General features: G+C 45.5%; 1 pseudogene; it reads left to right on the top strand.

The window, feature by feature from the left end:
• Positions 1-16,554: 16,554 nt before the first annotated feature.
• LOC137321302 (U2 spliceosomal RNA) lies at positions 16,555-16,726 on the top strand (annotated as a pseudogene).
• The last annotated feature ends 396 nt before the right edge of the window (positions 16,727-17,122 follow it).

Here is a 17,122-nt window from a genome sequence, read left to right as displayed (position 1 = left end):
CTGGAGGAGTGTACGGTTGTAGTCGATTCCTCTGGAGGAGTGTACGGTTGTAGTTGATTCCTCTGGAGGAGTGTACGGTTGTAGTCGATTCCTCTGGAGGAGTGTACGGTTGTAGTCGATTCCTCTGGAGGAGTGTACGGTTGTAGTCGATTCCTCTGGAGGAGTGTAGGGTTGTAGTTGATTCCTCTGGAGGAGTGTACGGTTGTAGTCGATTCCTCTGGAGGAGTGTACGGTTGTAGTCGATTCCCCTGGAGGAGTGTAGGGTTGTAGTCGATTCCTCTGGAGGAGTGTACGGTTGTAGTCGATTCCTCTGGAGGAGTGTACGGTTGTAGTCGATTCCCCTGGAGGAGTGTACGGTTGTAGTCGATTCCTCTGGAGGAGTGTACGGTTGTAGTCGATTCCTCTGGAGGAGTGTACGGTTGTAGTCGATTCCTCTGGAGGAGTGTAGGGTTGTAGTTGATTCCTCTGGAGGAGTGTACGGTTGTAGTCGATTCCCCTGGAGGAGTGTACGGTTGTAGTCGATTCCTCTGGAGGAGTGTACGGTTGTAGTCGATTCCTCTGGAGGAGTGTAGGGTTGTAGTTGATTCCTCTGGAGGAGTGTACGGTTGTAGTCGATTCCTCTGGAGGAGTGTACGGTTGTAGTCGATTCCTCTGGAGGAGTGTACGGTTGTAGTCGATTCCTCTGGAGGAGTGTAGGGTTGTAGTTGATTCCTCTGGAGGAGTGTACGGTTGTAGTCGATTCCTCTGGAGGAGTGTACGGTTGTAGTCGATTCCTCTGGAGGAGTGTAGGGTTGTAGTTGATTCCTCTGGAGGAGTGTACGGTTGTAGTCGATTCCTCTGGAGGAGTGTACGGTTGTAGTCGATTCCTCTGGAGGAGTGTAGGGTTGTAGTTGATTCCTCTGGAGGAGTGTACGGTTGTAGTCGATTCCCCTGGAGGAGTGTACGGTTGTAGTCGATTCCTCTGGAGGAGTGTAGGGTTGTAGTTGATTCCTCTGGAGGAGTGTACAGTTGGAACGGTAAAGCGGTTGAACTCTTGCTGTCTGGTCATGTTGGTTAAATCTCCTTAACCTAGTCTTGGTTCCTTCCTTTCTCCCACTGTGAAGCAGCAGGTCTAAACTAAAAATTTTACTGCTTCTCAGGTGAGTGACCAGGCCAAGACTGTGTTTGTAAGAGCTTGACTTTCATCTTATAGAAATGAAATATTATTTGTCAGCAGAGATATAGATATATATATATATCTATACAGAAACCATGGTAATGATGCAAAATGGTTTGGTGTCGACACTCCAGAAATATGTTGACGGTAAATTCGGGTTAGGTAAAACCCTGGTAAAAGATATTGATAGTTTCGAAGGCTTGGAGGTCCTGGTTTGGACCCTCAATAAGGAAAGGAAACTTAAGAAAGGTAGTTGGAAAGCTCTACTCTTACTGTGCCAAACTCTACAGATAAGCAAGTTAAAGTCAGAATCAAGTAAACAGGAAGTAGAAGCGAGAAAAAAATCAGAAATTACTAGCCGACAAAACATTGTGTTGCAAAACTCTGACGGCGTCAGTATCCTGATTGCAGACAGATAGTAGTTATAAGGCACGAGATATGGGAGAATACCAGGCAGCCCTAAAGGAAAAAAACGGAGCCAGCGGAGAAACTGGAGGTAAAAGTGGAGGAATTAGGGTCAGCAATGCGAGGGATGCTTAGACAGAATCAAGAAGATCAGTATAAGGCTGATAAACAGGGCAATCACGAGCAACGTCAAAAAGAGATTAGTAAATTAAAAGAGCAATTGGAACAACATAAGGGTATAATGTTTGCAGTAACCAAAAGGTAAATTAGTACCGATAATAATGGGAGTGGGTCCCCCTGGGAGGTGATACACTATAAGGATTTGGCTGAGGCAGACCATGAGTATGAGAACAGGGAGGGAGCCACTGAATGATGGAGAAACTGGCCGAGGTCCCAAGGCTAGTATGATGCCATAAGAATATAAGAAATAGGAGCAGGAGTAGGCCATACGGCCCCTCGAGCCTGCTTCGCCATTCAATAAGATCATGGCTGACCTTCAACCTCATCTCCACTTTCCCGCCCGATCCTCATATCCCTTGATTCCCCTAATAAGTGCCGATAAGGCCACTTAAGCTGAGTGGGAAAGGGGAGCCAATGGGGGAAACGACCATCCCATATGATAGCCGGCAGTTAAAACAGATGGTGCATGACATCCTGATAATAAAAGGCCGAGAGGATCCTGGTACCCGCCTGGCTATGATCGAGCAAGCCTCTGATCTACACCAATGTGATAACAAGGAAAGGATAAAGTTATTACTTCATGTATGTCACTCCAAGGTATATAGGGCACTACCAGGAGATCTTAAAAATGGGAAAGGAACCTGGAAGGAAGCTAGAGGGATGGTATGGAAAGCCACAGGGCACGGAACAGATTCAAACCGGACAGCCTTGAAAGGGTTACCAGAAGGTAGGCAGGAAAATAACGAAAACCCACAGGCTTTTGCAGACAGGTTATGGAACCATTATGAGGTGCCTTCCCGGTGGAAGACCGTAATGGTGTGGACCGTCCCGGCATAAGGCAGTGGGCCCAGTACCTCCTAGGGGCATTAAATGATAAATATAGGACCATTAGTGACATTTATGATCCCACGGTAGCAGCCCATGTGAGGCATGGGTAGTGGAGAGGATGAACCACAAATGGGAACACGATAAGGCAAGGGCGGCCAAGATACATACGGTACAACCCCAGAGAGGCCCAACGGCCTCACCCTGGAGGAACGAGGGAAGATCCCGGTACCGTCCTGCCCCATCGGCCCCAACCAGAGACCGGTCGGGACCAGAGTGTTGGTGTTGTGGCCAGGCAGGTTGTTTGTCCTGGCAAGGTCCTAAGAAGGTGGCAGCCGCAGCTTGCCCAAACCGAAATAGTAAGGAAGGAGAATCAGAGACATAATGCTTGAGGTAAAAGGTGGAACAACTGGAAAGGCATATGGGTAATTCTGGAAAAGGGGGCTGGATAGGCAGCACCCAGCCGTTAAATACGGATGGTCACAGCCGGCATACAAGTTGACAATCCTTGGCCTCGCCGGAAGAGGGATCCATTAGTCGATTACATACAGACCCCCACGGTAGACCCCATGTAGGTGCTCAGGTAGAAGGTTGTCCCAGAGTATTACTCATCAATACCGGGGCGTCTCACACGTGTCTGCGGGGAGACAGACACAACAGTTTGGTTTTAAGGGATTTATAGAATTAGGAAGATTTGGAGAAGGTGGAGAGAAAAGGGAAATAGTGGAAACAGGCCTAACCGTAGGAAATATGATGACGCTTCATAATATAGTGCACACTAGAACGCAGGGAGAGTCAGAGGATGGTATATTGGGAGTGGACTGGGTAGATAGCAGTGACATTATGGCGGATATGGTTAAATGCTGTCTGTGGCAAGTGGAAAAAGAGGCAAAACAAGGAGGAATAGTTATCAGGTGTGAGAGGAAGATCTGGTCTGTGGGGACAAAATGAACGTATGACCTGGGGTGCCTTTTACGGAGTGAGTGGGGGGACGTTGAGACCATATTGAGGAATGCGGGTTGCTCGGCTACACGTAAGAACGAGTGCGGTAGGGTGGATGGCGAGGTCCACACATCAGGACCTGATCCCCCGGGGCCAGCGAGGCAATACCGCTTCACAAGGGAGGCAGAAGGGCCAGTGAGGACCGTAATGCACTCCCTCGTTGAGCAGGTCATACTACACAAAACAGCCAGTACTTGTAATTGCCCAATCTGGCCAGTCAGGAAACCTGTTTGTTCACGGCGTTTGACCATAGATTACAGAGAAGTTCCTACCCAATCACATACAGAAATTGTCCGGTGGACTCATACGTCCAGCTTTCATCAGAAAGGAGATGGCCTGATTCAGAGGCTACTCCAGAACATGCGGTGGCCCGCAATGGGCGATATTGTTGGGGAAGTGGTATCACTTGTGCCCAATATGACCCTGGTCCAAAAGTTGATCCCATTATTGACAAATTTAAGCCCACAGGTATACAAAATACACTGTCAAGGACCTATCCGTCGATCCCACAATCGCTGGGTTCATTCAAATCAGCTAAAACGGTACAACGGACCCGAACTTAAGGGTCGTGTGGCCAGTGTGAGACTTCTAACAGTAGAGAGTGAGGATGACTAATGGCCATACCCCGATCCTATGAACGTAACAAACATGAAGCTTCGAGCTCGACCTAGCGCAAAACCACAGTGGCTTGCCTCAGACAAATATGCCTGTAATGTGACAACCCCTCAACGGAGACTAAGAAGGAAGGTTAGGAGGGTGTCGATTAGTCCGCAATTCAGTGAACAGTAAATTTGCTGATGTTTAAAAAGCTGCAGTATTTCTTTCGTTTAAAAGCCTCTTTTTAAAACATGTCTGTATGATGTTTTTGGTGTCGGTTCCGTCCTTTTTTTGGTGTTGGCTTTGCCCTCTTTTCATCCCACAGAGCTAAAAGTGATTTAACCCTCTGTGGTTTTGTCTTTCATGACAGGATTTTAAAAGCAATCTTGCTACAAGTGTATAAAAGATGTTCCTTTCAAGTTAAATTTTAGGAAAACCTTTGTGCTTTACATGGGTACAAAGCACTGTTTTATTAATTTGGCCACGGCAAGTCATATGTTATATGCCTGTCATGTAAATAAATTAAATAATGGTATCAGATATTCACCAAGCGCATGTATTACATCTTGCAGGTATATTCCACATTACCAAGGTTGGATCACGAACATATAGGTGACCTGTTGTGTTGGGATGCGTCTTGCCCCTCGGTGAAGCCGAACTCCTTCGGAACGACTGGGACTGTGTCGTTACGAGTTATACCACCAATGAGACCAGGCCATGGTCAACATGGGATATTTTGGCAAACGTACCCACAGGGAAAGGGCTTCAATTGACATGTACGTGTATCGGCGAGGGAAAAGAACCAGCTACTATCAAGTGGTATCGGATAAGTGCGAACACCAGTAAGGACAGTGATCTGGTGCCTTTTGGCATGTCCTATATGGGGGACACTAAGGACACCTTTGCGTTCCCCAATGGGACACAGGCAATGACAAGCTCTCGGAATTTCTCTCATGTCTGGAAGCGACATGCCGATTGCTATGAGTGCCCACTCAGAGAAGAAACCAGAATGCTGTTATCCTGGTCCTTCTGCTTTAAAGTAATCGAGAATGCAAAGTTATCAGAAGCAACTGCATCCTTTCAGTCAGTGCACTCCAGATCATCACAACTCGCTGCGTTAAAATTCTCCTCATCTCACCTCTGGTTCTTTTGCCAATTATCTTAAATCTGTGTCCTCTGGTTACTGACCCTCCTGCCACTGGAAACAATTTCTCCTTATTTACTCGATCAAAACCCTTCATAACTTTGAACACCTCCATTAAATCTCCCCTTAACCTTCTCATCTCAAAGGAGAACAATCCCGGCTTCTCTGGCCTCTTCACGTAACTCAAGTCCTGCATCCCTGGTACCATTCTAGTAAATCTCCTCTGCACCCATTCCAACGTCTATTATTAGTGGGTATTTTCCACAGTAAGTCTGATAAAGACATTTCTGCCCAGCTTGTATTGACGGCAGAAACACAACTGCGGGAAAGACTACGGTAGGAAGTCTGACTCGGAGGAGTAATAATCCCATTTCTGTGTAGTTCTGTACCAGGGTTCAATCACAGGAAAGAGAAAATAACCACCTCAAGTATTTTCTCTGTAGAGGTAATAAATGGGTGCAACTCTATCGTATACAATAGATCAGGAAAGATAAATATGTTGGGGCTGAAAATCTGGAACATAGGAACAGAGTAGGCCATTCAGCCCCTCGAGCCTGTTCTGTCATTCAATTAGATCATGGCTGATCTGTATCTTAATTTCCATCTACCTGCCTTGGTTCCATAACCCTTAATACCTTTGCCTAACAAGAATCTATCAATCTCAGTTTTGAAATTATCAGTTGACCCCCAGCCTCAACAGCTTTTTGGGGGAGAGAGTTCCAGATTTCCACTATCCTTTGTGTGAAGAAGTGCTTCCTGAATCATCCAGGGACGGCCTAGCTCTAATTTTAAGGCTATGCCCTCTTGCTCTGGACAGGGAGGGGGGTCCATCCAAGCATAAATATTGGGATCAAAACTTCCACCGCTGACTTTGCCAATATTTGTTGGGTATGGGGACGATACCTTAATTTACATCCAAATGGCGGGTGCCTGCCCCATTCTGGGCACATCTAGGACATCCGCCTGCCCCCAAAAAACAAAACCTTTGTAAGTGGATTGAAAAATCTCCATGAAAACGCCTTGGAATTGGGGGTTGGGGGGGGGGGGTGCTCAGGCCACACCCACGGCCTGGAACCCCAAGTAGCCCCCACATGGCACATTTGTGTCTGATTTCACTGGGCATGCCAACTGACCATCTTCCCTCAATCTGCTACTAATACGGGGACACAAGACCTCCCGGCATTGGGAATCCCCACCCACCCCCCACTCACACCACCACCCCGACCTCACTCCCTCCTAAGCTGCTGACCTTGTTTAGGGCAGATGGAGGCTCCGCCCCAGGTATAGCCAAGTGGGAACTCACGGGAAACATTTGGACCTGGTATATTTGGGTCCTGGCCTGAGCTCCATACCTTCCGGCGCACTCGGCGGAGTTATGGCAGGAATGCACTGGAATTCCTACACTCCGGCCTCATTGCATTTAAGGGGAACTGGCAGTAAAGAAAGACTTGCATTTACACGGTGCCTTTCATGACCTCAGGATGTCCCAAAGTGCTTTAGAGCCAAGTGCTTTAGAAGTGTAGTCACTGTTGTAATATACGATTGCTTACTGCATAAATATTACATAGGAACAGGAGGAGGCCATTCAGCCCCACGGGCCTGCTCTGCCATTCAATTAGACCATGGCTGATCTTTACCTCAACTCATTTACCTGCCTTTGTTCCATATCCCCTGATACCCTTACCTAGCACAAATTTATTGTTCTCAGACTTGAAAATTTCAATTGACCCAGCATCAACAGCTTTTTACAGGAAAAAGTTCCAGATTTTCACTACCCTTTATCCTGATTTCACCCCTGAATGGCCTGGCTCTAATTTTAAGATTGTGCCCCCCCTTGTTCTGGATTCCCTACCAGAGGAAATAGTTTCTCTATCTACCCTATTGAACCCCTTAGTCATTTTAAACACCTCGATTAGATCACGCCTCAACCTTTTAAACTCAAGGCAATATAAGACAAGTTTATGCAATCAGTCCTCATGATTTAACCCTTTAAACCATGGTATAATTAAGGGGAAGCTGCATTGTACTCCCTCCAAGGCCAATACATGCTGCTTGAAGTTTGCTGCTCAAAACTGAACGCAGTACTCCAGATGGGGTCTGGCCAAGGCTCTGTACAACTGAAGCATCACTTCCTCTATTTTGGATTCCACCCCTTTCAGATAAAGGCCAACAATCCATTAGCCTTTTTGATTACTTTTTGTACCTTTTAGTGATCTGTGTACGCAGACACCCAAATCCCTTTTCTCCCACAGCTTCCAATCTGTCACCATATTCCAATTTATCTTTCCCGGATCCAAAATAGATGACCTCACACTTCCCCACATTGAACTCCATCTGCCATAGTTTTGCCCACTCACTTAGTTTGTCTATATCCCTTTGTAACTTCCTGCTCCCATCTACACAACTTACTGTGCCTCCAAACTTAGTGTCATCTGCAAATTTGGATATACAACTCTCTACTTCTTCATCCAAATCATTAATCTATATGGTGAAATGCTGAGGCACTAGTACAGATCCCTAAGGAACATCACTTGTCACATCCCACCAATTAGAGTGTACTCCTTTATCCCTGCTCTCTGTCTCCTACCTCCCAACCAATTACCAACCCATGTTACAAGATTACTTCCAATTCCGTGTGCATTCATTTTTCCTAAAAATCTCTCGAACGGAACCTTATCAAATGTCTTCTGAAAGTCCATATCAACAACATCCATTGACAATCCTCTATACCCCATGCTACTGACCTCCTCAAAAAATTCTTAGACATGACCTACCCATCACAAATCCATGCTGACTCTCTTTAATCAGCTCATACTTGTCCAAGTGCTCAGGCACACTGTCTCTGATGATAGAGTCCAGTAACTTCCCCACAACTGACGCTAAACTGATAGGTCTGTAGTTACCCCGTTTGCCCCTCCCTCCATTCTTAAATAATGGAGTGGCATTTGCAATTTATTGAGTAAAAGTGTCACTTTAAAAGAACATGTATAGATCAGGGCAATATTCAAAATTTGTGTATTATATATACTGTATATGAACATGACCGTATTAAAACTAATTAGTGAAAACGAAGAAAAAATACAGGAAAAAAATGTTGTCAATGATGGAAACAGCAGAGAATGGAACAATACCATAAAACCAGTAGCAGGAATCTGTTACAATTTTGGTGTTTTTTTAATATGGTCTTCTCTTTCAGCAGCCTAACAACTAGTTAGATCTTATCAACTAACCTCTGCCCTCATGATTAGGAAGCTATACCCTCTTCCCTGGCAGAGTTGTGTCCCAAAGGCTTACAATTGCCCCATTTGCAGTAATCTGTTTACTGGATTAATGTAATTTAACACCTCACTACCTAACTTTCTTTGAAGTGGCAAATATTATTACATACAGCAGAGGATTGCAGACCAATTTCCTTCGCCCTACCATTGGCGGCCATGCCTTCAGCTGCCTAGGCCCTAAGCTCTGGAATTCCTTCCCTTAACCTCCACCTCTCTCTACCTCTTTCTCCTCCTTTAAGACTCTCCATAAAACCTACCTCTTTCATCAAGCTTTTGGTCACCTATCCTAATATCTCCTTATGTGGCTCGGTGTCAAATTTTGCCTGGTAAGATTCCTGTGAAGTGCCTTGGGATGTCTTACTACATTAAAGGTGCTATATAAGTGGTTATGTTACTGGGCTAGTAATCCAGAGGCCTGGACTAAAATCCAGAGTCATGAGTTCAAATCCCGCCACGGCAGCTGGCGAATTTAAATTCAATTAATTAATTAAATTCAATTAATGAAATAAAAATCTGGAATTAAAATACTAGTATCAGTAATGATGGCCATGAAACTACCGGATTGTCTTAAAAACCCATCTGGTTCACTAATGTCCTTTAGGGAAGGAAGCCTGCCGCCCTTACCCGGTCTGGCCTATATGTGACTCCAGACCCACAGCAATGTGGTTGATTCTTAATTGCCCTCTGAAATGGCCTAGCAAGCCACTCAGTTGTAAAATCTCGCTACGAAAAGTCATAATAAGAATAAAACCGGACGGACCACCCGGCATCGGACCACTAGGCACCGGACACGACAACGGCAAAACACCAAGCCCAGTCGACCCTGCAAGGTCCTCCTTACTAACATCTGGGGACTTGTGCCAAAATTGGGAGAGCTGTCCCACAGACTAGTCAAGCAACAGCCTGACATAGCCATACTCACAGAATCATATCTTTCAGCCAACGTCCCAGACTCTTCCATCACCATCCCTGGGTATGTCCTGTCCCACCGGCAGGACAGACCCACCAGAGGTGGCGGTACAGTGATATACAGTCAGGAGGGAGTGGCCCTGGGAGTCCTCAACATTGACTCTGGACCCCATGAAATCTCATGGCATCAGGTCAAACATGGGCAAGGAAACCTCCTGCTGATTACCACCTACCGTCCTCCCTCAGCTGATGAATCAGTCCTCCTCCATGTTGAACACCACTTGGAGGAAGCACTGAGGGTAGCAAGGGCACAAAATGTACTCTGGGTGGGGGACTTCAATGTCCATCACCAAGAGTGGCTCGGTAGCACCACTACTGACCGAGCTGGCCGAGTCCTGAAGGACATAGCTGCTAGACTGGGCCTGCGGCAGGTGGTGAGCGAACCAAGACGAGGGAAAAACTTACTTGACCTCGTCCTCACCAATCTACCTGTCGCAAATGCATCTGTCCATGACAGTATTGGTAGGAGTGACCACCGCACAGTCCTCGTGGAGATGAAATCCCGTCTTCGCACTGAGGACACCATCCAACGTGTTGTGTGGCACTACCACCGTGCTAAATGGGATAGATTCAGAACAGATCTAGCAGCTCAAAACTGGGCATCCATGAGGCGCTGTGGGCCATCAGCAGCAGCAGAATTGTATTCCAGCACAATCTGTAACCTCATGGCCCGGCATATTCCTCACTCTACCATTACCAACAAGCCAGGGGATCAACCCTGGTTCAATGAGGAGTGCAGAAGAACATGCCAGGAGCAGCACCAGGCGTACCTAAAAATGAGGTGCCAACCTGGTGAAGCTACAACTCAGGACTACATGCATGCTAAACAGCGGAAGCAACATGCTATTGACAGAGCTAAGCGATTCCACAACCAACGGATCAGATCAAAGCTCTGCAGTCCTGCCACATCCAGTCGTGAATGGTGGTGGACAATTAAACAACTAACGGGAGGAGGAGGCTCTGCAAACATCCCCATTCTCAATGATGGCGGAGTCCAGCACGTGAGTGCAAAAGACAAGGCTGAAGCGTTTGCAACCATCTTCAGCCAGAAGTGCCGAGTGGATAATCCATCTCAGCCTCCTCCCGATATCCCCACCATCACGGAAGCCAGTCTTCGGCCAATTCGATTCACTCCACGTGACATCAAGAAACGGCTGAGTGCACTGGATACAGCAAAGGCTATGGGCCCTGACAACATCCCAGCTGTAGTGCTGAAGACTTGTGCTCCAGAACTAGCTGCGCCTCGAGCCAAGCTGTTCCAGTACAGCTACAACACTGGCATCCACCCGACAATGTGGAAAATTGCCCAGGTATGTCCTGTCCACAAAAAGCAGGACAAATCCAATCCGGCCAATTACCGCCCCATCAGTCTACTCTCAATCATCAGCAAAGTGATGGAAGGTGTTGTCGACAGTGCTATCAAGCGGCACTTACTCACCAATAACCTGCTCACCGATGCTCAGTTTGGGTTCCGCCAGGACCACTCGGCTCCAGACCTCATTACAGCCTTGGTCCAAACATGGACAAAAGAGCTGAATTCCAGAGGTGAGGTGAGAGTGACTGCCCTTGACATCAAGGCAGCATTTGACCGAGTGTGGCACCAAGGAGCCCTAGTAAAATTGAAGTCAATGGGAATCAGGGGGAAAACTCTCCAGTGGCTGGAGTCATACCTAGCACAAAGGAAGATGGTAGTGGTTGTTGGAGGCCAATCATCTCAGCCCCAGGGCATTGCTGCAGGAGTTCCTCAGGGCAGTGTCCTCGGCCCAACCATCTTCAGCTGCTTCATCAATGACCTTCCCTCCATCATAAGGTCAGAAATGGGGATGTTCGCTGATGACTGCACAGTGTTCAGTTCCATTCGCAACCCCTCAGATAATGAAGCAGTCCGAGCCTGCATGCAGCAAGACCTGGACAACATCCAGGCTTGGGCTGATAAGTGGCAAGTAACATTCGCGCCAGATAAGTGCCAGGCAATGGCCATCTCCAACAAGAGAGAGTCTAACCACCTCCCCTTGACATTCAACGGCATTACCATCGCCGAATCCCCCACCATCAACATCCTGGGGGTCACCATTGACCAGAAACTTAACTGGACCAGCCATATAAATACTGTGGCTACGAGAGCAGGTCAGAGGCTGGGTATTCTGCGGCGAGTGACTCACCTCCTGACTCCCCAAAGCCTTTCCACCATCTACAAGGCACAAGTCAGGAGTGTGATGGAATACTCTCCACTTGCCTCCAACAACACTCAAGAAGCTCGACACCATCCAAGATAAAGCAGCCCGCTTGATTGGCACCCCATCCACCACCCTAAACATTCACTCCCTTCACCACCGGCGCACCGTGGCTGCAGTGTGCACCATCCACAGGATGCACTGCAGCAACTCGCCAAGGCTTCTTCGACAGCACCTCCCAAACCCGCGACCTCTACCACCTAGAAGGACAAGGGCAGCAGGCGCATGGGAACAACACCACCTGCACTTTCCCCTCCAAGTCACACACCATCCCGACTTGGAAATATATCGCCGTTCCTTCATTGTCGCTGGGTCAAAATCCTGGAACTCCCTTCCTAACAGCACTGTGGGAGAACCGTCACCACACGGACTGCAGCGGTTCAAGAAGGCGGCTCACCACCACCTTCTCGAGGGCAATTAGGGATGGGCAATAAATGCCGGCCTTGCCAGCGACGCCCACATCCCATGAACGAATAAAAAAAATAAAAAATAAATGCAAGCTGTTGTTGTAAAGCTATTAATAATTTTGTTTACAAATCAACAGCAAAATGAGGCATAATAATTAGCAAACACCAACAGTTCTATAAATACAATGAGAATCTGTGTAACGGGTAAAAAATGTTCCTTTTTAAGTATTTATCAAATTCCCTTTTGAAAGTTATTATTGAATCTGCTTCCACCGCCCTTTCAGGCAGCGCATTCCAGATCATCACAACTCGCTGCGTAAAAAAAAAATGTCATCTCCCCCCTGGCTTTTTTGCAAGAAGTAAGAAGAGCTTCTGATTTAGTTCAAGTCTGTGTCCATTCAATGATTAAAGTTATTGGTGTTCCATTGAAAATACTGTCTGTCCCCACTCCAGCTAAAAGCTTTAAAACTTGCTGAGAAATTCACAATCCATTCTGACTTAGAGCTTGCCTAGGGATTTTGATAAGATCGGCTTTTAACTCCGCAGGTCTCAAAAGCAACAACTCTAGGAATCCTAAGTATCTTTCCAAGACCAAATAAAAACATCAAAATCTCATGCAACTTTCTGATGGACATAGGCCAATGCTACAACAAATCAAATGATACTTCATGCATGAATCCAGTTAGAAACAGTAGAATTTGCCTTCAATCTAGTAGACTGATCTCATCACATACAGAAGGGAAATATACGATTTTGTTTGCCCAGACAGAAAAAAACAAGTTCCAAATATGCATACGGGTTGTCAGAATGGAATTTTTGTGCAAATGAAACCATCTGCTAATGAACCCAACCAGCCTACCAACTCTAAGATTGACAACATGTATGTACGTAATGTATTCAATGTAGAAAATGCCCCAAGGTGCTTCGTGAAATAGAAATAAACGAGCAAACAATGCTGAGCTAGGAAGGGAGAGATTAGGAGGGGTGTCCAAAATATGGTTCTTGAGAAGGTTTTTAAAGGAAACAGAAGTGGAGGGGAAGAGGGGTTAGGGGAGGAGATTCTGGAGAACATTCAAAAGGCACCATTGGAATATTTAAGTCAAATGAAGAAACAAATCAGTTATCATAGAACCATACAGCACAGAAGGAGGCCATTCGGCCCATCGTGCCTGTGCCGGCTCTTTGAAAGAGCTATCCAATTAGTCCTACTCCACTGCTCTTTCCCCGTAACCCTGCAAATTTTTCCTTTTTAAGTATATATCCACTTCCTTTTTGAAAGTTACTGTTGAATCTGTTTCCGCCACCCTATCAGACAAAGCATTCCAGATTATAACAACTCACTGCGTAAAAAAAATTCTCCTCATCTCCCCCCTGGCTTTTTTGCCAATTATCTTAAATCTGTGTCCTCTGGTTGCTGACATGATTGACAATGAATGGGAGAGACGAAAGCTAGCAATTATTTTTTAAAAATGTACTGCAGTACTAAGCTGTACAAACTAGGCAGGTCCCAGCAGAATTAACTGATAACAACTAGAGCAGCAGTGAGGGTAGTGAGGGCATTACAGCAACTCTGGCCAGAAAGGGGAAAATCAGTCAATGCCGCAATTCCTGATTGATATCAGTGTCCCCTGCTGGGAAGTGGCTAGTGGTGGATGCCAGATGAGAACAGGATTGGTCTCTGCTGCAAAAACTGCCGCTGTTGAATTGTTTGCCAAGCACTCGCTGTCTTGGAGGGTTACTAGATCTGAGGAACCATGTTAAAAGGAACGGGGAAAAACGGGAAAACTCTCAAATTAATTATTAAAGAAAGAAAAAAAAAACTTGCATTTATATATGAACTTGCCTTTCATGACCTCAGGTTGTCCCAAAACGCTTCACAGCCAATGAAGTACTTTTGAAGTGTTGTAATGTAGGAAACGCGGCAGCCAGTTTGCACACAGCAAGATCCCACAAGCAGCAATGTGATAATGACCAGATAATCTGGTTTAATGATGATGGTGGGGGATAAATGTTGGCCAGGACAGCGGGGAGAACTGCCTTGCTCTTCTTCAAAATAGTGCCATGGGGTCTTTACCTGAGAGGGCAGACGGGGCCTCGGTTTAACCTCTCATCCAAAAGACGGCACCTCCAACAGTGCAGCACTGGGAGTATCAGCCTGGATTATGTGCTCAAGACCCTGGGGTGGGGCTTGAACCCACAATCTTCTAACTCAGCAGGCAAAGAGTGCTACCCACTGAGCCCTGGCTGACATTAGGAAAGAAGTGGCATATATTAAGAAGAACACATCCTCATGTCAATAAATAAATAAATAATGATCATCTATTTACTCCATGAAGCTGTACATATATTTGTATTGCTTTAAATGTTTCATTAGGTAGATCTGTACACACAATGGATGAAGTTGATAAGATAAGAACATAAGAAATAGGGGCAGGAGTAGACCATACAGCCCTTTGAGCCTGCTCTGCCATTCAATAAGATCATGGCTGATCTTCGACCTCAACTCCACTTTCCCACCCGATCCCCATATCCCTTGATTCTTAGTGTCCGAAAATCATCAATCTCAATCTTGAATATACTCAACGACTGAGCATCCACAGCCTTCTGGGGTGGAGAATTCCAAAGATTCACAGTGAAATGTTTCTTCCTCTTATCTTGAGACTATGACCCCTAGTTCTAGACTCTACAGCCAAGGGAAACAGCCTCTCAGCACCTACCCTGTCGAGCCCTCTAAGAATTTTATACATTTCAATGAGATCACCTCTCATTCTTCTAAACTCCAGAGAATATAGGCCCATTTTGCTCAATCTCTCCTTATAGGACAACCCTCTCATCCCAGGAATCAATCTAGTGCACCTTTGTTGCATTGCGTCTAAGGCAAGTATATCCTTCCTTAGGTAAGGAGACCGGCATTGAGCCGGCACGGGACTCAATGGGCCGAATGGCCTCCTTCCATGCTGTAGCCTTTCTATGACTCTGATTCTAAAATTGTACACAGTACTCCAGGTGTGGTCTCACCAGAGCCCTATAGTTTGCAGCAAGACTTCCTTACTCTTATACTCCAACCCCCTTGCAATGAAGGCTAACACACCAATTGCCTTCCTAATTGCTTGCTGTACCTGCGTTGTTGAAGTCCTACCTCAAAGTAGATTACAGCAACTTTGTTCCCACCTCCCTCTCCAACATAATTACTTGTAAAACTGAAGTTGTTCACCACCATGGGATACCATTGCTTCTTTAACCTGTAGAACCACTGATTAATATAAGCCAAAATTCTCGGGTAAGTTTAATAGCACAGCTATGTAAAACAAGGGCCCAGATTTTGCTGGAGTGGGGCATCTCGCGCAGTACCCTATTTGTTAGATTTTTTTTCCTCACCCTTCGGCTCAAAAATTTTTTGTGCCACAAATTGCTGGAAGTGCGATCTGATAATGGGGGCAAGGAGGCATCTGGGACCTTAGTGAACGACGGGACCAACAGTCTATCTCCTTAACCAATGAGATTTAAGGAATCAGAGGAACAACGGAGAAGGAAAGAGGGTGAATTAGAGTCAAATTAGATGCAGAAAGAGAAATAAGGAGTGGGAAAGAAGGATTGGATTAAAAGAGAGAAAAATGAGACAGAAAGGAAAAGTAAGAAATTTTTTTTAAAAAGTTAAATTTTAAAAAGCTCTAGGAGCAATTTACTACCTGCAGGAATGAGGGTTCACAACTTCAATTGTTCGCCTTCTAGGCCGGAGAGATTGAGTAGTATTGTAGGAACATAAATCTCATCATTAAAATGGTGCTTACGCTATTAAGTACCAGCCCTAACTTTCTCTAGCGAGTTTAATTTGTTTTTACAGCACAAATGCCGCAATTTCTTGACACGGGGAGGTTGAGGTCGAGCTGTCGTTTTCGCAAGGCGATTTGTGGCGATTCTCAACTCACGGGGTATCTCTTCCTCACCACAAATTACTGGGTTATTTACACACTAATAATGCCACGCACCATTAAACTTGCCGTTACTTTCCCAGCAAATTCTGGGCCAAGGTAGTTACAATAATGGCCTTCCCGCCAGTGTGTACCGAGGGGCTGCAATCAGGGAAAAAGCTCCTCGGGCAGAACGTAAAATTCAAATTGATGTGATGTACCTGTAATGAATCTGCAATGAATCTGTAACGTATCTGTAACCAATAATCTGTATAGAGTGTAATGCAATGAGGCACTCTAGAGTGTCATGAACTGTAATTATGTACAATGTGTTCATTGAACTGTACTTGATGTAATCTGCAAATTGTATAATCTGTATTGTGTATGTTTGAAATGTGATATGACAACTGTATTGTATGTTTTGTTGCAAATTTTATGAATAAAGTATATTTTTTGGAAAAAAAATCTGTCCTTATCAGTTTAATATCTGATACGTCCCCTATCTGGGGACCAAATATTAAATTGATTTTTGGAACAGGCAGATGGAATAGGGGCTTGCTCCATCCACTCCACGCATCGATCCAGTATTGCAGTGTCTTTGGGAACGGTGCACCTCCCTGGGGGGAGATATTCAAAAGGAAAAACAGGTCTTTCCCAGCATCTCTGTACATGTGTATGTATGATTACTGAGAATAAAGCTGATATATTGCAAAAAAAAAAGTCATCCTACTCAGAATGCATGGCGTAAAGGAGAGGCAATGGCACTCTCCCAGCAGTGAACACTGCAACACTACAGTTGGGTTTCTGTACAATACAGCAATACATGATCCAGAACACTGGGCAGAGGATTGTGTTAGTAATTAAACAACTACAACTGTAATTGTAAACAAAATGAACAAACAAGACAGTGTTACCCCTCCAGAGTTAGATTGACAAGAAGTACTTTTCTTCATCTGACCAAAGCTGCAACTTAAATTCTTTCCGGAGAAAATGTACCTTGGCTCAAAGTTTAAC

Source organism: Heptranchias perlo, chromosome 4 (assembly GCF_035084215.1).
Source record: "Heptranchias perlo isolate sHepPer1 chromosome 4, sHepPer1.hap1, whole genome shotgun sequence".
Lineage (NCBI taxonomy): Eukaryota > Metazoa > Chordata > Chondrichthyes > Hexanchiformes > Hexanchidae > Heptranchias > Heptranchias perlo.
Note: the sequence above shows the minus strand (reverse complement) of the source record. Positions and strands in the feature narration are given on the sequence as shown.